Source organism: Ixodes scapularis, unplaced genomic scaffold (genome assembly GCF_016920785.2).
Source record: "Ixodes scapularis isolate PalLabHiFi unplaced genomic scaffold, ASM1692078v2 PGA_scaffold4__175_contigs__length_147842914, whole genome shotgun sequence".
Lineage (NCBI taxonomy): Eukaryota > Metazoa > Arthropoda > Arachnida > Ixodida > Ixodidae > Ixodes > Ixodes scapularis.
In genome coordinates, this window is record NW_024609879.1 from 30,600,218 (window position 1) to 30,626,937 (window position 26,720).

Consider the following 26,720-nt stretch of genomic DNA (forward strand, 5'->3'; position numbering starts at 1 on the left):
TTAGCATCACAAAGGTTTAACGATACTTCGAGTTTCCAGACGCCAGCGTTCACGGCGCTCTTCATCAGATTGTTTAACGGGTACCATTTGTACGCTTGATTGTTTTTCCTAGAATGAAGTTACACTACTGCTCTTGGGGCTGATAAACCTGGCGATCCTCCATAGCCTTCTATGCTCTCGAGCTCCTCTCCTCTCCCTCAATGCGCACAGGTGGTCGAGCTCCGCCTCGTCTACCCTTCTGGTAACATGACCTGCCCGTTAACCAATCAGAGTCGAGCATCTCACCCCTCGTCTCCAACCCGTCAATCAATCAGTGGTGATTCTCGCGGCCTTGCTTTTATCTATTCATGCTTTACAAAATGCCAATCCCCTTTTCAAAGAACGTTTTAAGTTAAAAATAAATTTAGGATATCTGCTATCGACATGCTCCTGAAATGATATCATGATAGAGGCACCATTTTTATATTCATGCAGCTTCATAATGTTATAGTTGCTTTCTAATACGGGGTGTTTGATTTTTATTCGGACAAATTAACAAAATCATGAAACGCCAACTAACGCACTTTGTGCAGTGGCGCTAAACGGCCAAGGCGACATAATATAAGGAGATAAGCGTCACTTAGAGTAAAATAAGTAACTAAATGTTATTATCTTTTTAATTTGTTGAAATAAACATACGGTCTTAAATAGAAACTGGGTGTTTAAAACTACTAAATTAGTATTTAAAAAAAACACTTAGAGTAGGTGGTAGGCGCGGGGTACGTTAAAGTTACCCCTTGTGCAACAGGCTGAAGTGTGGTGGCGGCAGAAACACGGATAAGAAACGGAAAAACTGCTGGAGTGCGTCGAATTTGAAAGTTCATTCAGAAATTCGGAAGATCAAAGCATGCGTCTTTAGCCTGCTGTTAAAATTTGCCGATCTAGATTTTAATTACGGAAACTGAATACAAGTCACAGATATTACCAACGATCGGAAATGGAAGCACAGTTTGTGATCCAGTCATGCGACAAAGCCTTTACAAAATAGAAATGTAACATGTACCCTTGTAAGTCCTGACTCAAGAGGAGGATGCGCTGCGGGCCAATAAAATGCGAGTACTCACGAGTGCCCGAGTTCGTGCGTCAAAATAGGGACCATGCTGTGTGTATGAGGCACGTCTTCTGATTGGGCAACACGCAGATGAATCGTACACAGTCCCCCGAGGTAGGCGACGCCTGCAGATAACGTGGTTGACATATTAACTTTTGAGTAATAAGCACACTCTCTTATATCACGAATGTGACAGACAAAGAGCTTGAACACGGAGAAGTATTCTTTTACTTCGACAATAATAAACATAAAGCGTAAAAGAAAAAAAACGCGCCCATCGCCGAGACATGGGCCTCAGATATCAAATTGAGTAACTTTTCGAGTCAATTTTTTAGGAATATACGTAAAGACATAATGAATTCCTTGTAAGTATTTGCGGAGTCACTGAAAGTGATTGTTAAGGAATCATAAATTATTTAGCTACTCACTAGCTCATATATAGTCCTGTAGCTCTCAAGTTTCAAGCACCGCCCCCCTGGCGAGCAAAATCATATATATTTAGGTCGCATTTCCGTTGTGCACCACGTTGCGTCCTTTCAAACACTCCGTTGGTGCTCATGGATAGATGCCGAGGGACGCCGAAAGACGCTAGCTTACTTTTGTGGATCGTGCATGATGGGAGGTTAGGACAACGATTCCCGTAAGCTAATCATGGCGTTTTACACCTCAAACTCTGGTGCAGACAGTTAGTTGACAATGATGGTATTGTGGGTTTGACCACTTGGGTCTCTTGTGAATGCGTATGTCATTTTGTATTTCAAAATTATATCAACAAATGAGATCTCTGCGTAGAGGGTGGCTGCGAGTGACTGTGACGGTATATATAGGATGCTTAAGAAATAAGCCAGTTAGTTGAATTTCGGAAGTTCCCTTTTGTGTCTGTTCCTTCGACTGAAGGGTTTTCCTTTTCTGCATCACAGAGTCAGCCCACTCAGTCTTTCCCGTCAGCATGAAATTATGGTGACTGGAGCGCGATTTCAACTGCTGTGTTTAGCGTCCTTTGCTGGCCATACATCAAAAGTGGTCGGGACGTAGCAACAAATGACGTAACAGAAGCCGAAGTGTCAAGCTGTTGCATGTCGCGATCCTGGCGGTTGGCTGTGGACATGTTAACGAGAAGCTGCGAGTAACACAACCGAACGCGAGTGTCGCTGTCGTCACGGCTTCCCAACTTCTGGCTGCCGAAGCGTCCGTGGACTGACTCTCTGAAGAGTTCGAAATTCAGCAGAATAGGTGTCTGCCACATACACCACAGCTGTTGGGACGCCGCCAGGATCGCCACAGGCGACAGCAGGACACTTCTATGACGTCATCAGGCGGAAACCGAGGGACCACTTCTAGAGCGCAGCTCTTAGGCGCCCGTTTCCGGCTTGAGCGGCGTCGCCGTCGCCGCCGGCATAACCAAGGTCAACCCAAGGTCACGTGACACCAAGGTCACCCCAAGGTCACGTGACCCCAGGTCATGACCCCCCAAGGTCACGTGACATGGGGGAAGGTCACGTGACCCCCAAGGTCACGTGACCCCTCCCAAGGTGACCCCCATGTCACGTGACCCCCCAAGGTCACGTGACCCCCCAAGGTCACGTGACCCCCCGAGCTCACGTGACTTCCCCAAGGTCACGTGACCCCCGAGGTCACGTGACTCCCCGAGGTCAGGTGACTCCCCTGAGGTCACCTGACCCAACGTCACGTGACCCCCCAAGGTCACGTGACTCCAGATGACGTCATCGTCACTGATGACGTCACCGGCATCCGCATCGTCATTGTCACTGATGACTTCATCAGTGACGCCACTGATGACGTCATCGTCATAATCACTGATGACGTCATAAGTGACGTCACTGATGACGTCACCGGAATTCGCATCGTCATCGTCACCGATGATGTCATCAGTAACGTCACTGATTACGTCACCGACATCCGCATCGTCATCGTCATCATCACTGATGACGTCATCAGTGACGTCACTGATGTCGTAACCGGCATCCGCGTCGTCATGGTCATCATCACAAATGACGTCACAGATGACGTCACCGACATTCGCATCGTTATCATCACTGTTGGTGTCATCAGTGACGTCACTAATGAAGTCATCGGTATCCGCATCGTCATCGTCACTGATGACGTCATCAGTGATGTCACTGATGACATCATCGCCATTGTCATCTTCACGTGACCCCCAGGTCACGTGACCCCCCAAGGTCACGTGACTCCTCAAAAGCTGCGCTCTAATTCGGCGTTACAGGGAGTTGTAAACGGCTTTCACTTTTCTCTGACACAGTAAACACACCAGTCGGAGACGCGTGCCAGGCACCTTAATCGAATGGTCACGTATCACGGAAGCTACCAGAGGCATGCACCTCTTTTGTTGTGCAGTCTTGTGGACCGTTACGCCCCCTGGCCGAGAGGAACAGGTCTATTAAAATCTTTGTCTTTAAAAAGCATAAACTCACTGATAGGCAGGCCTCCTGAAGCGTAGCTATATACGGGGTATAGATTGCCATTAAGGCTACAGGCGCATTGTCTATTTACGAAGGATGAGGCACACGATAGATCTTAGAAATTGATCACACTTCACGCTATAAAGAGCATGCAGAGTTAAAAGCAAATATGTTTGAAAAAGTAATTAGACTCGAAGTCCCACGAGCGTAAATGACGCGCGAGACGCCAGATTGACTTGTGTTTTCGTGCATTAATCTCAACTTTTTATTAATAATGTCCGCAAGTCTATTTTCCTAGCAATAAGAAATGGGTTAATTATTACGATTAACAGAAAATCAGTGATCGTGGAGGCGGCACGGTGGTGCAGGCTCGAGCGCCGATCGGATAGTTATGTGAATGTAAGATTATCCGTTTGGACATTGCGGAAAATTTGCATTTTGGGCTTTGTCCATTAAATCGGACGAGTATCTCACGGAACACCAAAAAACTACGGTGATTCTCACCGACCAGTTTGGTTTCCCTGTCTTTTTTCTAATCAAACTCGTTCTTTTATTCTGAACTAGAAACCGGTTCTACCTTCGTTACATACGTTACTTCACGAAGCATGCATGCTCCCGAAAGGGTCCTGACTGAAGTATATTTGAAGATTGATCTTACAATAACGGCGTTATCGGCAGAGGCAGAGTATGCGCACACAGACAGTAACCAATTCGTTAGTTCTTTTTAATTTGTTTTCTTATCTAGATGGCTGCTTCTATGTTTACATTTAGCAATATAGCTGTATTATAAAAGGGCAACTCCGCTTAATTCCGAAAAATTTGATTTAGATGTGATTCCATTTCACAAAGCACTACTAAACAGCTCCTACGTCTTCGGATTCACGAAATGTGGAATATTATTTGTGTAATCTTAATTGAAACATCAGCTGATACTGAAACCGAAACTTCAGTTGCTTCAGGCAACATTGGTCTTGTGTCGTCGGAGGGATGGCCACGTCACGTCGAACCACGTGGTTTTGTGACATTCGTGTGGGCGAGGTACTGGACACGCGACGCGGGTAGGTCGCTTCGCATGGTGTAGACGGTGATGCTGATGGCACGGGGGAGGGGGGGGGGGAAGGGGAGGAGGTGAAAGAGGAGAGGGAGAGCGGAGAAACAGACCGATAAGCGCGCAGGGCAGTGCAAACTGGCGCATCCGCGTTACGGTGATCACGTGGACGCCGTACAGCCGACACCGGGAGGAGAAACTCTATACGTCATCGTCCAATTTAGCCCTGAGAAGTAAAAACGAACAAAACGTGAGAATGACGTAAACATGCCTCTGACGTAGTGGCTGAACGTTGGCCGCTCCAACTCCGTCGCATTGACTGCGCTGACGATTGCGCCTCGCGTCGCAAGCTAGAGTTGGCAGATTTCGGCGACTTGGCTCGCTTGAAGGTTTCCTGGCCAGTTTATTAAATGTATAGACAGAATTAGATCGTAATATTTGACATGGGAACTTCCTATATGATACTGAAGAGGGCTACATTATTTTCTAAATATCAAAAATGAAGCGAAGTTGCCCTTTAAGTTAAAACTGAGTGTATTTTACTAACTTCGAAAATGTCTGTAGCACTTTCTTATTTCCAGCAACTTGATTACCGGGTGAGCGTTTGAAAGCAGCTAGAGCTGCATTTCTGAAGCGGCAAATTGGAGTAATTTCTTAAGGTGTTTCAAAGTATTGGAGAAATATCAGTTACCGTGCCAGTCTATACGAAAATGTCTGTGTTCAAGCGCATGCAGAAATGATTACAGCCTTTTTCTTTTTGGAATCAACAAAGGCGGTGAATGTCTATTCGTACCCAGGACGCTGTTGGAAAGCGTGCCACTTTCATAATCTGCAAGATCCAACCTAGAGAGAAGATCAGAAATGGAAATTAAACTCGGTTAATTAATACTTTCTCATATTAAAACACGTTACTTTCCTGGGCGTGGATAGTGCTACCCTCGAAAATACGTTTATTGCCCCCCGCAAATAAGATTGCTGCATTGAATCAGAAAGTCAGAATACTGAAGCCTGCGTCTTTTAGCCTGTCAGTGACTACACCATTCGGAAGAACAAGGAACAAGCAACATGCTCTTAAATGTATGAATAAGCGCCAGATGCCGGGGGTAAACGATTCATTCGATGACCAGCATAAATGGCGCTTAGAGGTAGCATCTTTATTATTTTTAATTTATTATGTTAGTACGAGTAAAATATATAGCAATTTTAATTATTTTATTCTTAATCTGCCAACTGCCCAGAGTAAACGCCTAGAACGGGAATACCGTTAATCGTGTTTGAGACTACTCGCATCACTGGTTGTGTTTTAAACATCGGTTAGGGATGACATGTTGGCTTATAATTGCTAACTGTTATATTGGTGTGTCAAGACACTGGGGCCTCTTTACGAAAAAAAATAAATAAAGCATAGCTTTTCTGCCTTGGACGTCACGTTTTTTTCCGAATTTCCACACGGCCTTCTTGTTATAGTGGGCGAGAGTGTAGAGAGGAAATTCAGCTCAATAATATTCCAGCCATCAGAAGATAATCTTACTCTGTCGATTCGCAAGTGACTTGCGGTTAATTGTCTTTTTAATTTCTAATGCGATTGGAGTATTAGAATAAAATTCAGGCTCAACGCACAAAGGATTTTAGACTCCATCGTTATAAAGCGACATGTTTACATAAACATAATATTCTTAAAATGAGGGTTTGGAAGTACGCATGCTTGGGGTAACAAAGTCTGGCTTCTCAGATTAGCCACATGTAATGGGGCTGTATAATACACTACGCATTGACCATCAGTTTGAATGAGGTGCACTGAATTGTAAGACTAATACATTTCATTCTTAATTCCTCCGCAAGACTTCTTTGAATGAAACTACCTTCATGCCCTACATTGTATCAATTATTAACAATATACTTTTTATAAACTCTGTTGACACCGTTCACTGTTTTGAGCATTCATGAACTAAGTTTGAAATTATTCGGGGTTTAATTTTCCCCAAGGATTCGGCGTTTTTGTGTAAATTGATTTAAGAAACTTACACAAAAAACATTGAATCTGTAAGAAAAAATTAACTCGTAAAAAAACCCTAATTTCGAAAAAAGATATAAACTCCGAATACACGGAATCCTAAAAATAATTTATGTATGAAGTAATATATAAGAAATATTATCAATATTAGCTGTTTACATTCAAGACCCTCAGGGTATTTAAATTAACCAACAAATAAATAAGGGGACACGTTTAGGAACATTGAATCCAGGATAAATTTAGACTTCCAGTGGCATGAATGTCGTTTATCTAGGTTACACTGACTCTGACGTGGACTTCAATATTGTTAAAAAATTAAAAAAATGTCTTTAGTCATGCTTCCTCTCTAGTTATTGTTTCGCATCCCTTACGTGCGCCCCTCTTAAGGCATAACTGTGCGAAATGCAGTAAATAAAACACGTGATTAGTTGCTTGATTGATTCAGTTACGACACAATGAAAACAGAAGAGTTTGTGAAAAAACATAGCAAGACATAGCGACAAGCCCTATTTCCTCTGATATGTCAAATGAACTTTGATTTGCTTAATCACTTCAGATTAGCCCTTGCTTTAAAAAAACCATCGTGTAAATTGATTGCACTCACGATGTAATCAAGACGGTCAGGTCTGCTGCAACATTAATCTTTTTGGTTTGAACAGCCTTCGCAAGATTCTTCAGGGTCTTTTGAGAGAGCATATATCTTTTAGTGTGAGTTCTTGGCCTCAAATCATCTGCTGCCACTATTGTTTCCGTAAAAGAGTCCCCCTAGAGAAAGATATGATTTTGCATAATGGCCCTTTCAACAACGCAAAAGAGGCAGCGATTATATGAAAGATACGGATGAAAATATACATACCCCTTTTAGTATCACAACATTTACCAGGACAAATATAATTCTTGGGCTCGAAGTAGCGCCGTATCGCAGGTTTATCTTGAGAGGAAGTGGTGTAAAAATTAGAACGTATTTTATATTAGCATATAAGGCACACCTATTGAGCAGAGGCGTAGCCTAGAAAGGAAGAGGGGGTAGGGAGCTTATATGGCTTACCCCCCCCCCCCCCCCCCCGGTTCGCTTAAAACAGATATGAGTCTACACCACTGCCTCTGAGCTATGATTGTGGACCACAAAATATTTACGAAACAACCATGTCTTGGACGGATTATGCAGGAATGACTGCGTTTGAGTTTTGGGGCTTTTGTCTTTTTCGCTTACGCTGTAGCGCTACAGCTTGTATTTTTTTTTTAGTTTTGTAATGTTTAGATGCGATTCGCATAAACTTAAATTGAAATGTTTTCGTCTCTCTTTGTATGTAATCGTTCACACTAAAGAAATTCAAGTTCACGTCTTGCGAGGTAAACGAGCCATGTTTCTTTTTAAAATAAAACATAATTGGCTTCAAGCTACAGTAGCTGAGCGCGTCTCGCACTCAAATTTGTATTATATAAAAAGATGCTGCAGTTGTGCAGCCAGGATATTAAACAGAAGCTCAGCCTTTGCCCACCACAACACAGAAGCCTAATTTCTTAAATTGGTTTGTCAAACCTAATCTTGCTTTGCTCTACTACGTGTAGCCTGTTCAATGTCTAAAGGTTTATATCTTTATTCCATTATATTGAATAATCACCAAGTAACTCTGCAAAACTTTAGTTTTATCGTATATATATATATTTTTTCCCCGAAGGTAGTGAAAAAGTAAAACTACTTTCGTGTGACATGGTCAGCAAGTTGTACTTGGGTTCTAATTAGAATCGAAAGCTTGCGAATAAAACTCTGAAGAACGAGCCAAAGTGAGCATGTTTTGAAGACAGATTGTTTTGACAACGGACAGAGCGAGCTCTAAAGTACTGTGTTTAACGTCATGGCAACTTTGCAGTGCACGATGGACCACATTTAAGCTGCTCGTCACTAAAAACGGTTATATTTGAAATATCAATAACTTCTGATCACGTTTAATCGTGGCGTTCATGTGTTTGCTATTATGCTCAAAGAATACAATAATAATATTAAACATGCACAGAAAGTGACACCTGAGCAGGTTATGACGCGAATTTTTTTCCTGCGACCACTGTCAAAGCAAGCAACATTTGAGTTATCACGCGGCGTCTCGAGCAGCAAGCAATCACTCAGATTAATGATGGAAATGATGTGGTTTCCAAATGCTCTCTGGTTGTTTATCAGGTTATGATGAAAAAGCTCCACTTAACGTGATATTAACACTTGGCTATTGTGCATGAAAGCGAGCTCATAAGATTGTGTTACGCGGGAAGGTAAAACAAACGGACATTGCAACACATTTTTTTATAAAAGAAGTCTTACCATTGCAACACCTAGAGCAGCGTATTCTAAGAGGCTTTTTTCATTTGGAAAGTGCCGGCTGTGGTGTTCATCGAAAATAAACGACACCTCGACAAAGAAATTGGCGGGAATCTGTACTTGGGGTCGGATTGCTGGAAAACAGAATTTCATCAAGGTCGCACAATGAAACGAAGGTGTATAAATAACATAGCATCACATAAAGTTTTCAGAATTCTAACCAAAGACAAGTACGAATACGCTAAATATGTATGGCAATGCCTATGCTTCAATTTGAGTCGTAAGTCACGTAATAGTCAGCAGATATGTGTGTCCAAGATCGGAAAATATACTTAAAAACAGCTTTGCTACTCTTTCAGGGCATCTTTTTTTGGGGTCGGAAACCAGCACTGAATTATAGATATTTCTTCACCTGTGTTGAAGTTTTGAAGCTAAATAGGTCGAAAATAAAAAAACAATTTTATGACTGCCACGTTTTATGGACCCTTAACAGAGCTTCATAAGTACAAAGGTTCGAAGCCCAAATGACCTACGCTTTACCGAAGCGGCTGTTTTTTTTTTTTTTCGTCCCAGTCTCGTGTCGCGAATGATTCTTCCTGGCATGTCACGATGTGATTATTTGCAAGTGCGTCTAAGCCTCCTCCTATTCTCTTCATCGTGCATTCCTTTCTTTAACTCATTTGAATACCTTCATTTGTGATAGATGGTTATACAGCATTATAATAATACTTCTTCTTTTGGGGAATTATTTTAATAATGTTTAAAAATCGAAGCACAATTAGTACGAATAAGGAAACTTTCACACAGCTGAAAGGGTTCTGCAGAAAAAAAAGAGCAAAAAACAACCGAATGGTTGATGTTCCTCTGAATTTATTTTTGTGATTACAAAGCCATCAAAACTGCTGTCTAGCCAAATGTGCTTATACGGGGCAAAAAATTATACGACACGTATTTTTATCAGACGTTATACTGTGCAAGTACAATGTGAAGAATCATAGATGTTGGGTTTGTGCTGACTTGGCCGTGCGATTTACAACTTATATCGAACTTAAAATTTTTTTATTGTTAAATATAATCTAACAAAATATGCCTGCTATATGAACAATCTTGAAACTATTATAAAGCTCGTCGGCGTTGCGCCATTAAAGTATGAAATCTTTAAACAAATATAATTACTAGCGTTATTATGTGACTTACGTGGCCTTGCCAGGATACTCCGTTCTTTCGGTACTGCAAAATAAAACATTTTAGCAATACTTTTTAATGGTCAAAGTCGCCACCCTGTCCAGGGCATACAAAAGAATTAAGAACAATGAGTTGTTAGCGCTGTTGCTCTTCACCCGAAAAACAGCCGTTAGGTTTACTGTGGCACTTTCCTACGTCGATTCTGGAAAGTCCCAGAGTCGATCGCGAAGTTCTTAGTTTTGGTTTGCGTAGAAAGATCCGGGCGACTTAGACTGTATATATATCTATACCACAAACTGTTTACAAACAAATCAGGGTTTTCCCACACCAGACGTGGGCCCTGCGCGTCTGCAAAACCAGTTTCCCGTGAAGCGTCTGCACATGCACTGTGAGCCAGACATGTACAACTTACTAAAAAAAGTGATTAAGTTATGTTACTGAGTATTGACCTCAAAATTGATTTGAGTAGACTAGAGGTTACTCAAATGAGGGAAAGTAGTTCAGTAAATTACTAACTACCTTAACGAGGTAGCGAATTACTTTGTAATCACTTTTATAAGTTTATAGTAACAAGGAAGTATATTAATGCTTTTATTCGTCAGCGGAATTCTGCTAGGCATATATAACGCGGTTTGTGTTTTCGCATAAATGCTTTATTAGCTGGTTCAGCTTGTGTGTAATTAGTTGTTTTGTACTTTTTGTTTTTTGGTCAATGATACATGTACTCCCTACCTATCATTTCTACTTTGAGGTTTAGCATTGCCTGAGCATTGGTTTGCAGACAGTGCTTGCTTGTCTACAGTGTTGCCTAAAGTACATATTAAAAGTACTTGATGTTAAGTACAAAGTCAATTAGAGGTTATGTAATTCAAGTATTGTAAGTACGCCGGGTGCAATGTATGTGAAGTGAAGTACTATGAATACAACATAATTTTAAATACTGTACAAATACTTTTTAACACAATATTTCATGAGGCTCTACATACGTTATTTTTACGTCATTTTAATTGGTATACATTGCTCCAGGGATAATCAAAGGAGCGTCAGTGTTTTTCGCACATGGCGGCAAATATTGGGTAAAGTCAAGTCGCCACAGCGTAATTGTTTTACTCGCGTTGACTAGCTATTTACCACAATACACTTATAAGGCACTTATTTTTATCCGGTCATATATCCGCCATTACTTCACTCGAAGAAATGACGAGGTGACGTTTCGAAAGAAGATAGTGCGTTTTCGCATGACGATACACTCTTTTCTGTTTCCAATTTCGGGGAATTTACTTTGTAGTGGAAAATTTTACTTTCTTCAGAAATTACGAGGAAAACACTTCAGTGAAATACAAGTACATGCTCAGAGAATGTACTTCAAGTCTATTTTCTGGGTACACGTTTTCTAATTCTACTTGAAATAGTACCTTAAATACCATGTTCTTAAAATACTTCCAAGTTTTGGGATGAAATGCAACGCAAAGAGGTCACCTCTGCGTTGCCTTTTAGCACGTGATCCCGCAAGTACACCACAAACTACGGAAGCACCAGATGGACTTAGAGCGGGTGCTGCATTTTGTTGACTTCTTAGAGTGAGGCTGCAGTGTGTACACCTCCTGGAGTGGGCTGGAGTTTCTATGTTGGGGAGAAGTGGGCACTGGAACAGCCTCCCCAAAGAAATTGCCTCCATCCGTGACCTTCAGTCTTTTGTCTCCTCTCTAAACATGTTAAACCTTGAATAGTCTTGTATCCCGGGAATCTTTGTTTTTGTCAGTGTCTTGTTTTTGACGTTCATGTTTTTATTGTGCGCCATATATTTTACATCGTATGTTTGAAGGCCAAAATTGAGCAGAATGCTTTGTAGCTTCAGTTTATGCTTTTTACCTTTATTTTTTATCTTTGTCTTTTTTTGTTGCCACTTGGTTCAGCTGTACGAATCTTTGTATCGCGTTACCCTTATCTAGTGCTCAAAAAGCATTTAGAGTTAAAAAAAGCTTTCTTTAAATACGTTAAGTGTCCTTGAGCTTCAGTACAGAAAGAAATGCTAGTCTCGGGCGCTAATCCCGCATTTACTGGGCATCCCTTGCGACGTGTCTGTCCGCTTCCTGGCGCCTCAGGTTGCTGCAGTGGGGGACTCGTGGAAAGTTTAGAGTGTTTTGAACTCTCCAACCAACCCCCCCCCCCCCCTTCTTTTTGCCTAAGCCACATGCTTTCCCTCTTTGCGAAAATCAGCTGATCTTTCAACATATTACCTATGTTTGTGCAGAAACATTTGTTGACCAGCATACCTACCACTAAAACTCGAAAGTAATTTGTAATTTGAGTAGAAGTTACTCGGAAACAGTAATTAAAGTAAACTACAAATTACCGAAATAAAAATGTACCTGAAAGTTACTAAACTGCTCATAAAAGTAGTTAAACTACAGTAACTTCAGTAAAGTATTTGAACTACGTACAAGTGTGCTTTGAACACAGCAGCGGCTCAGCAGTGACGTAACGTAAGAGCCGTGCGTTTATTTACGCGTGCTCCTATATCGTCCGGGGGGCATTAGTGTGGGGGGTTTAAACATCGCAGAAACACAGACAACACAGAGTACGCTTAGAAAGATAGCAGAAAATAACACACCTAACGAGAAGAAGCCTCCGGTAGAAAATATTTTAGGAGATGATCTAACTATTGTAGTGTCCAGACAGTTTCCATCTCTAACGTTAAAGGAGAAGAATGAGGAAAAACGTCTGTTGTAGCAGGTACTCTCACACATTTTAATCCGGTGATAATCCTTTTCTTCGAGATATAACGAATAACCCCTGTATAAGCGTGTTTATCAAAGCTATTTTGATCAGAAAATCATAGTAAAATAACCTAAAACGTGAAAAGTTTCTTGGTCGTATAGAAGATTCCATCCCAGTTGTTGTTTAATGTATGAAATGCTTAAGTGAAATTTTTAGTTGCCACCTACAAAAGGAGCTGCACGATATTAGGTAGGTTCCAATTAATCAATTAAAGTCTGGGTTTGGGAGTCCAAAACCGTACACGCGTACGCGAAAACTGGCCGAACGTTTGTGTCATAGAGTGCCCCCTTTAGATATATTGGTGCTCTTTTGAAGTTACGTTTGATGAAATATGATGTACCACTAGGTATATTGGTTTATTCAGTTATGTGCTTATTTCAAGTCAAAGCGGAAGGAGAATGAACACCTAGGTACTTAAAATGATCAACCTCATTAAGCCAGTAACCGTTCAGTATCAGTCAGTATGCAATCACAAAATTCAGGAATCGATATACATGAAGTTTAGGAGCTGTGGAAGTATTAACGTATGCTACATACAATTTGGCTGGACCAAGGTAAACATAGAAATGAAGGAAGTAGATAAAAAGCCGACAGACCGCAGCTTCTTTCATTTGTTAATTATTGCCTTCCTATGTTCAGCTGGTTGCGCACGAATGTATAAAAAACTAGCTAAGCGCATTCTTGTTTTATGCTACATACAAATTGCGATCTTACATGACTCACGTATGTCTATCTAATTATATGAAATACTCGTGGTACTAGAAACGTTGTGTCTGCTGCTGAAAAAAGCGTATTCCCCCTATTGCTCTATCTCCTTAGAGCACTAAGGAAACCAACCGTTTCAGCGTGATTGCAATAGTTCGCATACGTTGTTTCAAACTTTGGTAGTGATGATAGAAACGGATTCAAGTTTTACCCAGTATGAATTCTGATATATATGAATGTAGATAGAGCCATGAAAAAAGCTGAGTTAGAAGTAACGCCCCGTCAGCCATCTTGTTGCTCCAGTTATCGGAGGCTGTATTAGAAATAATTTTTTTTGTCATCTTTAAATGTTCAAGCAGTCAGTGCGAACGCCGAACGGTGTCGGCCGAGCTTCTTGACAATCTAGACAAAGTTAAGTAGCATTTTCAAACAGAGACTATCGCCAATTTTGTTTAGTTTGCAATCAATAACAAAATAGCGGTGTTGTAGAAAATGAAAAATCATAGTATGAAGGGTTGGTACCCAAAAGATGGGCTGTTTAGCCAACCTAAGAGTATTTTCCATATTTTCCGTACCGCCCTCAGAGTGTGGAGAACGACCGATGCCGGTGTTTACATCGCTCCTCCTGTCTCTCTTATGGCGGAAAACACTATTGCTTTCGAATAACATTTTGAAGGGTTTTTTTTGGTTTTTTTAAATTAATTTTACATTAATTTTACAAGACTCCGGGGGTACATGCAAGAAGTAATAAAATATGCGGCTGGACTGGGTCTGCACCCCACCCCCACACACACACACAATTACACACATAGAAACACACATATAAAATGGTTGTATAATGAATAATTCGGTGATTTACGTCGCAAACACGCGACAGAATATATGTTGAATATCGATAATATTCCATGGAGGAGGGGAACAAGTGGGAAAGAGGACAAACACAAATCTCCCAACACAGCTACTTGACTGGTGCGCGGCTGAAAAAAATTCGCCTGGTCTTGGTATTCAACCAGGGGCCTTCATTTCCAGCGGAGCGCTCGACCAACTAAGCTAACAAGGAGTTAGACGTCAGTAGAGCAAACTGGTTTTAAGAGCTGCCACCACTCTAACTCTAAGAAGGGTGAACGGCCTGCATTTTAAGGTTATGGTGATAAAAAAGATATGCTATAGTAGTAAGCGAGCTGGACAAGAAAAAAGATAATCACAGGAGAAAGAGAACGTGTGGGAGAAAGAACAAGCACAAATCTCCAAACATTAGGTGATTGGTGCGCGACTTAAAAAATCCGCCTGGTCCTTGTATCAAACAAGGAACGTCTCCATTAAACTGGTTCTTGTTCAGCTGGCTTGCACCTTTGCTTTAATTGCATTATCATCATGTTAAAAATAAAGCAAGACAGAAATGATACAAAATAACACCGATAAAGTTCCGTAATTGAAAAAGGGGTTTTTGGTCTAATTTTTTATGTATCTCAGTAAAAATGACAATATTAAAAACAGCGATCAATTTTTTGTGGTTAGTGCGAACGTGGTGAATGTACCAGATTGAACTGTGGCGAATGTTATACGTTTTGCAGTTCCATGTTAAATTTAGTAATTGTTCGTCGTCCCTCGTCCCGAGTTTGTTTTATTCTTTTTGTTGCCAGTCAAGGTTACCAACACGCTTTTCTGTTAATGTTCCCTTTAATTGATGCCTTTTTTATATTCCAGGCTTTCGAGGCGTTTCCCATGTAGAGGGGACTGTGGTAACTGCCATAGTCGTTAGAATCCACAGCTAGGAGTACCTTGGCGCCATTTTGGGTACCATCGTGGTACTTTGAGCTGCACAGGCTCCGATCGGGACAGTTATTGGTTTGCAATGCGGCAATTTGAGCGGTAGCGAGGTGTTGAGAAATCATTTTCGACATTGTTTTGTCTTGTCGTGAGCTGTTTTATCTAGTAGAACGACGCTCTGCACTCCTTGCACCCACAACCAGACACGTCGGCAGATGCTGGCTGATATTGGCCAGATTAATTCTACACACCAGTCAGAATGCAGAGTCCTCATTCTAAGACGTATCCTATATAGTACCTCTTTAGCCCTTACGACGGGTTTATAACATCATATATTTTAATGCACTTATAAAAACGTTGTCGACGTGGGTAAATTTGTGTAACAAAATACGTGATGAATTTGCGAGCTTACGCTATGAAGACTAATTTATAGGCACATAGAAGTACCAACTGATTTCGCGTGTAATCAGGACCACCTGTTGATTAGCTCCTTTTGCAAGTCAGCTAAGCTCCCATGGTGGTGTGTATCGAGAATGTAGCGTAAAGTTCCTCAGGCTTAATCAATGGAGGGAAAAGAAAATCGGGCTGCTTTGTTCTTAGCACTGTAATATGATTGAAAAGATGGCTTTCTTTAATCATATTATCATCTTAATATATTTTCAGTAGAGCTTATAATTACAAAAAGGAGCAAATTATTTTATGCAAATTGTAGCCCGATGCTTTAGTGAAACAAATAAATGTTTGTGTACAATGAACACATTAAAGTTTGTGTACAAATTATTTTAAGCAAATTGTAGCCCGATGCTTTAGTGAAACAAATAAATGTTTGTGTACAATGAACACATGAACACATTGAACATAAAGATGTCCTGTTCTCGTCCTCGTCCTCTCTGTTTTATACTTTCAAGTTTTGTAAAACATGTACGATCGTATAAATACTTATATACATATTATATTCGCTTTATAAAATCAGTATAAGTTTTAATGTGTTTTTGAACAAGTCACATATGAAATGTTTGCTTTTTTAAATAAGTTACCTCACCGATATAATCAGTTTTGAATTCAGCAGGATCCTCGATTTCGAAGACTCTGTGTGCCATGTGTCCATCTTCAGAACGTCCCATCAGTGGTAGAGGAGCGATTCTCAGAGTATGGCCCAAGGACCCGCGCTATGATTAACAGAAAAATGGCTTATGAAAAATCCTTTCCAGCAAATGTTTATTGAACTTCTTCTTTCATATTTTATTTATTTTCCGAAGTATTATAACTATGTAAAGTGCTTCCGTTTTAAAATTAGCGATGCGCCACGATATAGGCCTATTAATCAGAATAACATCTCCTCTTCGCACTTCAAAATCTTAAAAAAGTGAGGTGATAATACTAACCTGCCGTGATAATGCCATGAGAATAGTTTTACTCTTGACGTGAATTTGGATTTCAATAAAACACTCCGCCATGAACACTCCTACTCATAATTTTGTCAATTCTTTTTATCTTAATATGCATGAGCGATATCATAGGTCATCGATCGTTTTCTTAGGCGACATGTAAGATAATTTCAGTAAACATTATGTCTAGCTTTGATAAAAAAAATGCTATATAAAGTAAACTTCTATATTCTTTTTGTAAGTGGAATAAAGTTTTTGTTGTACTTACTATTTGAAAAAGAATAGCTGTTAGGTTAATTTATGTAATATGGCCCTGTTTCTGAACATACTGCCGAAGCCCTACATGATCACCGTGTCTTATATGAACACTATGTATTTACTGATACACTCTATCATTGAAATATAACGAGCTATCTGGAACAATTCCTGCTAGGTCAAGCCACCATTCCTGAAGATTCCTCTCGCTCGTGAAGTAGACAAGAAGGCACGCCTTCTTATCAATATTGGATACGTTACATTAGTGCCTAGACTTAAACTACTCTGATGTGTTTGTTAAAAAAACATCTCGTGGCTTTTAGTGCTCCCTTGCATAATTTTTATGAGCCGCATAATAATTTCTTTTATTCAAAACGACAGCCATTATACCAAGTCACGTTCTCAACTTCGCTATTGGGCAAAAATATCGATTTGGCTCCAATTAAATTTACCTCTATTTTTGAACGAAAATCCTTTATAAACGTGTCGTAAAGTATATGCAACAATACGCTGAATTATAGAGTAGACATTTTATAATTTGAATTACAAAACGGAGAAACATCTTAGAGAGTGTTGAGTTCCATTAAAAATGGCGCCCAGAACACTGAAATATCTGTTTGCCCATTATCAGGGTTCCGTGTTTTAGGGGTTCATTTTATTTTTTTTTTTTTTGCAAAACACGGAGGGTGTTTCTCAGAAGTAATTTTTCGCTGAAATTTTTGGGTTTATTGATGTATATTTTTCATTCAGATTCCCACTTTTCATATTCGGAGTTAATTTTATTATGTCTCTATTTTAAAATCAAATAAATAAATAAATAAAGTCCAGTACCGTCACCCGTTGTTCTGAAAGAAGCTCGACGAGCTAAGAGGCACACCCCTTTTGTCAGGAGTTCAAGATTTCAAAAGGGACGGAAGTGAAATCTTTTCAAATCCACTGACTTTGTGATCTTTTGAAGTTTATTCGTAAAACACAGGCGTTTTTATTTTTTATTGTCCTTTTTTTTGTTGCGACCTCAAATTTCGGAGTTCTTCGGATAAATCCTGATTGACAAACAATTTGCTGGCGTTTCTATTTTTTTTTTTTTTTTGGGGGGGGGGGGGGTTATCCGGAAACACGCGACCCTACCCATATTCTACGTAGATAACGTTTTGGCTTTTTTCATTGGGCATTTGTAAGTTATCGACTTCACGGTGAGAACGTCTTGTGTTGTTTTAAGCTTCTAATAAACCCTGCTTAAATAGCTGTTTTAAATCTAAACACTGAGCTACAAATCTGCAGGGCATCGTGTTCTACTTCAGTTAAATCACTAATGCATTAACAATATAATCTGCAGAAATTAGCATTCTGTATTACGATGCATTTCTAACACACAGTTGGAGGAAACGTTTTGTATGGGTTCAAATCCGAGGGTAGGGCCATGTAAACGTGATGACGGTATTACGTTGTCATTGTGTTAGAAAGGATTGTGGTAGGCATATAGGTGAAAATATGGTGATAAAAGATAGACTTGCTTCGCTAGTCCAGTACGTTGACAAGACAATAATAAAAATAAATGAAATCTCGCATTGTCATGACCAATAAAAAGCGAATTAAATACGAGCTGGGTAACTTCCACAGCAAAGCTAGTTAAGACCTCGTCAATACTAGGAATGGCAATCAGGCCAGCGATATGTTTAGTCTAATTCACTCAATATCACTTTATCTACTTGGTCAGCCTGCGAAGTTGATGAATCCGAAAGTGATAAAATGAAATATAGAAAATCTTTATTTCCAGAAATTTACTCTGGCGGGCTTTCAGACAAAAAGCTACCATAAGGTAACTTTACTGGGTCTGGGGCCGCTATAGCAAAACAAGAATACCAATCTGTCTGAAAAGCGTTATACATTGAAAAGCCTGGTTATACAGCATATAGGGTTTCTCTTAACAGATAGGCATGCACTTAAGTAACAATAAAAAGAGTAAAGAAGTGAGAGCGAGGAACGTTCGGCACCAAGCATATTATGCGAAAGCAAAGAAAAGAAAAAATGTCAGGCAGAGACACCCGCGTTAGTTAAAACACATGTACAATTCAGCTCTGGTCAGATAGTATATATCTATGTTTCCTGTTTTCGAACTAAAAAATTTTGAACTAAAAAAGACGTCACCAGTGAAAGAAATCGCTTGTACAAAAGCATGATACCTTTGAGTATACATAGATCTGAAAAGAAAGCTAGGATAAACTGAAAATGTGCCAAGAGGCTGGAATGAACTTGCTCCCAGAAAACCAAACGCGAATCAACCTGTGTCATTATTAGCCTTAAACTTGTTTCCTCTTATTGTAGATACCTTATGAATCACGAAGTATAGGCATGGATCCGATAAGTGAGATCTCCTTACCACTTCCACAGCGCCGTTTTTCTCTGTGACAGATACCGCTGCCATCTGAATTTGATCATGGTAAAGGTTCTTTTCCACTTCTCTCCCATCCACCTGAAAGACAGAGATAGAGAATAAAAGACTGAAATACCAGAGGAAAAGATCGATGAACCGTCACGATCATTGCTTTCTAGTATTTGTTTCTGTTATTTTATGAATGAAGTTTGCTATTATTATTATTGGAGTTCGCTATTATTATGCAGCCGTCATGAGCCTATTTTGTGAAAACGTTTGGACACTTTTAAATATAAATAAATTATTGATTACACGAAAGACGACGCAGATGAATAGAAGTAGGTATCGAAGGTGAAAATTCTGTTGGAAAAGACTTTAAGGTTAGTAATATGAGTAAGCGACCGGTATTGAAAATAAAATTTCACATCAGCCAAAATAAAATATATATAAGAGATACTTATATCTTGATGCTCAATCTTAAGAAATACATAAGGATGCAACACGCATAAGCATAAAACAGTTAAAAATTAAATGTAGAGCTGTTTTCAAGGCCGTGCTATATTTCTCATACGCTACAAAGCCTATATCTTATTCGCTTCCTGCGTCTGCGAATTTTGAAATTTAAGTATGACGTGCATGTTTTTTGCTCTGAAGTACAATATCAAGGCAACGCCTTTTGGCATGGCATCATATACCGGATCTCGTTCACATTTTAGTAGATGCATATTTAAGTACCACAAGTGAACTAGAAACTTGAACAAAGAAAACAACGACGGGGGTTCTTAAAGTAACAAAAAATACTTACAATGGTATCCACTTGTTTGTCGCCATTAAGGCTCGATACTACGAAATTTTCAGCGAGTACGGAGCTTTTTTTAAACGAAGGGTGAGTTTTTCATTGATGTGAAGAAGTTTTCCTCCATTCAATCCTCTTGCTTCCAGAATCCGAGGATAAACAACATACTCCGCAGAAGGCCCTGCGTTCGAGATCATAACGTAAGGTTCTTGCAGCAGTTGATGTGCATAGCAGCAATATTTACGCCTAATGTTTTTCTTAATTGCAGAAATCTTAAAAGCTGCAATTTTAAACACGCCTGCCTCTCGCGCTTCTCAGGTAATATATTTGACGCCGGGTAGAACGCGTCACACTAAAGTCGATGTTATGAAAATGGCATCACGTGCACCCGTACTAAAGGAAGTCACGTGCATATTTTACGTAGTAAAATGCCCAACTTTTTTGTAAAAATCAAGGTTTTTCTATAATTTGTTTCATATAGAAAGGGGCTCAACAACTCTAACACAATTTAACGGAATAAAATGATCCCCTTGCATGCTACTGCACTATATCCTACCATGAAAGTGAACCTATGGTGTGGATTGGTTATAGAAAAAAATATTGAGCGGCACAATTCCCTCAAGAGAAAGTTACCACTAAACATCAAAATGCACCAAACAAATCAATAGGGAGTTAAGACTTTTTAAGTTTAAATGAAAGCAACGTTCTTTCTGCCTAATAGGGCATTAGATTGGACAAGAAAAGGTAAAGCAAAGACTGAGCAATTTTTTTTCAACCTTTTTTAATCCTATGTTTTAATGTTCTGCAATTCCACCAACGTACTCGCCTTCTAAACTTGATCGAGAATTACGTCGTCTTTATTTCTAAATATGAATTGTAAAAGGCTGGAGTCCTCTATGAGACAGAACAATATGTAAAGTATTTGTAACTACTGATAAAAGATCATTTTCTGTTGCTCTTAAAAAAAACATATATACAGGATAGCCCCCACCTTTTTTATAAATTCCAAGACTCTAGCATGCAAAGCTTATTTTGAAATACTCATTATTCTCGATGCATTGCCAAAACGTAAAGACTTCGAGGTCAACAAGATAAGTCAATGCCTTTCCCGATATCAGTATAAAAACAGATGTTCAAAGTGAAAAGAGACTGCAAATTACGAACAATTATTTGAATAACGATATATAAGGAACATTTCAATTTGCTTTTTTCACGTCCCGTTTAATCCCGTATGTTCTTTTTGTTTTTCTTGTACCATGGTTCAGTAAGGAGAAAGTGCTGGACCGCATAACTCTAATGATAACGCTTTGTTTGTCTACAAAAAAAAACTGAATAAAAATGGCCCTGGATAAGGAACATATAACGAGCAACAATTTAATTCGGGAATTAACAACTCTGTGACACACAGACAGTGAATATCAAAAACACTTCTACCCCAGCAGGTCTGAACATTTTCCAGATTGTGGTGTATGGGACTCAGACAAGATATCATATTGATTGCTTAAGAGAAGCTGTACTTGTTTGTGTCATACTGCTGTGGAAAATAAAGAACAGGAATCTGCAGCAACAGATTAATAACACGTTTTCTCTAAAAATTGCTAATTGTGCGTTAACCCTATTAATAATGTTAGGGTAAAAATACTTTAAATAAATAAAGTGATTTTAAGTAACACATAGGGTAAGAGATAGGCCGAGATATACTCTCACGATCCATATTGGTGTGAACACCGCTTCGCTTAGCTCTCGGTAGCATCAGTGCCCCTGTCGATTTCTTCGTAAACTATAAAGCCCCTTTGCGGATGATACATACCGTATTCATCGACAGTTGCACCACTATGCACTTCCAGATCGTCTGCTTGCGAAAAACAGTCGGCGGAACCGCAAAACTGTTGACTAATTACCATGAACATTGTTCGCTAGTAATATGAGCTAGCAAATATAGCTTGTATAAATATTGTGGAGGGTAACTTTTTTATTAGAAAGTTTAGTAGATCCCATGACTTGGATAAATACCCGACACTCGGTTGACGCCTTTGCGCATGCATAATATTGAGTTTTTGAGGTATCGGGCCAATCGACTAAAACTGCTTGTTATTTACTTATTTACCAAACACAACTGCGCACTTCCTAACCGTAACGGGCCCCAGAAGTGAAAAATATATAGCCGTGTTACGGCTCCCGCACCCGCCCGCACCCGCCCACACCCGCATTCTTGTTTGGTTTGTACCGCCCTTAACGTGAGCTGAGTGGGTTTTATGATTATTCACATTACGTGTGAACTCGACTAGAAACTTTTCATGAGCAGAGGAAAAGGCTTCTGCCTAAAATATGCGCTATTTCTAACAATCAAATTGGCATTTATAAAAAAAAAAACATATAAAGATGCATTATTTTACTTCACAATGAAACAATTCCGGGAAGAAGATGTAAGAGAATAAGTGCCGCATGGAAATTGTCGACCGGTCTTTCCTTATAGTTTACTGTCCACAACCGAAAGCATCACAAATTTATAATTCTCAACGCAGCCGTGCATGTCGAAGGTTTTGCAAGATGATTGTTATATCTAGTGTCATATACCTTGCCACAAAAAATATTTGAAATCTACATTGACATTTCGTATATTGTACATTTAGTTGGTGTAACTCCCCAATGATGCTCTTTGAGCGATTTAGATAGCTTAATAAAAATATTTCGCACTCAGGTTTCTTCTAAAGGATTGAGGTGCCGACTAAGGAACTTTGAGATGCAATTTCGGTAACTTATCTCCATTCCTCTCACGAACATCCTTGTAAAGACTCGCATCTGCATTGTTTACTTACAATATCTGCATTAGACTCAAATGGTTGTCGTGGTGCGGCATGGCCGATTCGCCGAATCTCTTTCCGTGAGCGCGTGAGGCTTTCTTCTCGCGCCTCTTGTCGCGTCGCTTCTTTGCCGTCTATTTATGTAGCTGATCGATAAAACGTTTCTGATAATTTCAAATACCTTTAGGCGAAACAGCGCTACACAAACACTGCCATAGTAATATTGAATATCTGACTGACACGATTAGTGGACTTTCAATCTGCACAGGCATAGACCATATTTATAAATGACCCATGCCTAACTCACCTGCCCGAAAGCCCTCCACCACAATGCCACAGACAACCACTAAAGCTAGAAGTGCAGACATATCTTCTCAGTGCTCACTCGAGCCCAAACCTTCTTTTAAAGGCGTGCACAAGCCTTTGCTCTATAAAGTTTTGCGTAGTGACGTCAGCTTTTAATTGTTCATAAAGAGGTTCTCGTGTGGAGCATTGAACACGACCAACGCGCATGATGGTGCCGTTCGTAACTCAGACGGATACAGATGTTTGCTGTGACATTTACGAAAGCTCAAGAGCGGCTTGTTTACTGAGAGGTCGTCCTAAACTTTCGTGATAGTTATTTATTGATCTTTTTGCGCGGCAGGATGTCTTGCGGTTTTATTTGCGTCATTTCTTATTTTACGTTGCTAGCTTCAACACTAAAAAATACTGTATTCAGACACTTCGTAAGAAAGGCCGTGGTGACTTTATAGATCAAGTGTCAAGCACGGGAAACTTCAAACAACCGAAACGAACGCCAAAGTTAATTTTTTTAAGCTGCGGGTTTCTTTAATACGTTAGTCTGGCACGTGTTGTAAAACTTTCTCCTTGCCTTTTTTATGAAATGTACACGTATATTGACGCCGTTTCGTTGACACTTGCGGAAAACTTTCTGATTTCATGTTGTGCACAACCACGGCTAGAGAGGCTAAATAAGTGAGACCTCAGAGTAGCCTCACTTCAGCCATCTTAGTGTTTAAAATCATTATGGCGAGCTCTCTTAGACTTTACCTAAAGTCACAAGAAATGGGCTTGGTTCATGTACTAAAAATTTAAACAGTTCGCGAAAAAGAAAAAAGGGCATCGGCTGAGCGTTTGGACACTGCATCTAATACCCAGGAAGTTGCAATTTCGAATCATAACGACTTTCAGTTGCACGCTTTCTGCACTAAGCACCAATATGGAAGCATTCAAAAGAAAATGAATTGAAGTTCTCATAAGTTAAGCGTAGCTTTCTAACTACGGTCACCGCCAACAAAAAAATAATTTTATTAAAAAAGGAAACTTCAAAATAATGTTTCTTTTCACTTCCAATGTTTTTATTTTCTTCCTGGTCATGTCCGATTATGCGCAAGTCTAAAACAAATAACCATGGGTATACACAAGTTTTGTTTTGTGATACACATAAAATTGCGACTGTTTCTTAGCTTATGCAGCATAACTATATATTCACGCGTATCAACATTTTGTTCCAATTGTGTTGGCGGGATGGCAGATTGCTATGCTGAGCCGCTTTCATGTATTTTCCTATTGAAGTTTACCATATTATTTCGTAACGTTATGCGATTTTCTCAAAATACAGCAGGTAAATACAGAAAAAAAGTTATTAGAGTAATAAACCAAACGAACTTTCTAACAAATCATAACTTTAACACTCCCTTCTTTCAGTCACGTGTGTGTAATTTCGCCTCGACTATGAGAGGCTGCTTGGAGATGACCATATATATTATAATATAAGGGGCAAAGAGGCTAATTCGCAAAGACATCCTCTTTGGGTTTAAAGAAATTAACACAGATCTCGACTTAATTTGATGACTGATGATTGGGGCAAGCCAACAAGATGACTTTCCTTAACACTGATGTGTCACCAGGCCGCCCGACTTTCCTAAAAAAAAGCCTCATGATCAGGTAATTTTAACGAGCGGCTCCATCCACTGTTTTGCACTAAATTTGACTGCAGCCAACACTACAATTAGATGGATCAAATCAGGCAGTACCAAAAATTGAGTTATTACAATAAACGCTAGAGGCTCGGCTGGCGCCAGTGTCTACGGGGCTCACGGCTGCATATTGAAGGACACAGCAAATATTCTACTTTTCCAGTATTTCCATGCATTCCCATTGGAAAACGTACGTGATATTTTTCTCTTGGTCAGGGAATAATAGAAATCAGCGTAATTTCTTTACTCGTAACGGGTACTAGGTAGCTTTATTTCCTGATGCAAGCGTAATTCTTCAGTTATTGTTATTTTTTTTTCATTACTGAACGATGTTTAAGTTCGCAAAAATTGAGATCCAAGTATATGTTCTACAGCAGGATATGTCAATACAAGCTATCAATTCAAGCAAAATAACAATTAAAAGGTGCTTAGAATTCGTTACCAGTCCAGTACGTTTGTTACCCACAGCTTGTTACTAATCCAGTATACGTTCTTCGTTCCAGAACCCCATGCTTCGTTCTTGTGTGTTTTGCTTGGTTGATTTGCCCTATATTAGCATCTCTCTGGTGTTTTATGAAGGTGTTTCACTCTGTGTGCTTCGTAGCACTGACTATATGCGTAAATAAGTGCCCTATCATAACAGTCCGTAATGTCAACATGTATTATAGATGTGTATTGGGCTATTTTAGCGCGGTGTTCGACGCCATGAATTACAAAGAAAAAATCTATGACACATAATTTTGTAGATCCGATTGTAAAACGTTTTTACCATTTTATTATGTTACAACACTAATCAATATTTGATCTTATTATCAAGCTCGAACAGAAAATGTATTTGCGTTTTCCCATAGGAATGCATTAGAAGAAGTCCAATTAAGACTGGTTGCTATCTGCTTCAAAATTGAAAAGCACACGAGCGCCACCAGATACTTTAGCGTTCATTGTATTAACTCTATCGGGCCGACAGTGCATCGTCACGGCGTTCGTTGTCTTCGCGCGTACCCTACCAGCGACTAAACCAAACACGCACTGTGAATGCGGCCTCATCCTCCTCTAATATTGCACGCGATAGGTTTAGCCGTAGATAGCAAACGCGAGACAGCGAGCAACTTGATGATCCACTATTAGTGCCTCTTGATTGGCTACATGTCATTGGTTCGCCGCGGTCGGACTTAATGTGAAACGGTGTATAGATAACTGATTTGTATTCCATAATAAAGCGGGAATTTGAAACAGTTGGGTCATTGACAAGCGAAAAAACCGCGCCGAAAAACGCAGGAACACAGACGAAGGGAAACAGGAGAAGGCGCCTTGTCCTACTTCCCTTCGTCTGTGTCCCTGTCTTTTTCTTCGCTGTTTTTTCGTTTGTATTCATACGGCGCATTTGCGATTATCATTGGCACCGTATTCAAATGTCTGCCAATGTGGAGTGTGCAGCGTGCAAAAGCATAAAAACAAAAATATATAGCATCAGACAATGAGTGCATTTCGGCTAAAAAAGTATTGATAATTTCATAATTTTGTAGTTTTACATCATGGTAAAACCACGACACCACAGACAAAAACAATTGACGATGTAGGTGTTGATGAAAGTGAGGGTAAAAAAACGCCACCCTACAAGCGAATGCAGCCCAATGTCTCCTGAGCTTTCGATGAATACTCACACAAACTATACGTAGAAAAAACTACCAAACCAGACGCGACAAAGAATCTCCGCTCGCCGCATTGCCTTTTAGCCATAGGAACCCCAAAATTGTGTATGGGGTCTTCTAA

The 26,720-nt window shown here is 39.8% G+C and overlaps 1 pseudogene; it reads right to left on the minus strand.

Annotated features, from left to right (window-relative positions):
• LOC121837581 overlaps window positions 1–23,333 on the minus strand; it is a 42,744-nt pseudogene extending 19,411 nt beyond the window's left edge.
• Window positions 23,334–26,720: the final 3,387 nt, after the last annotated feature.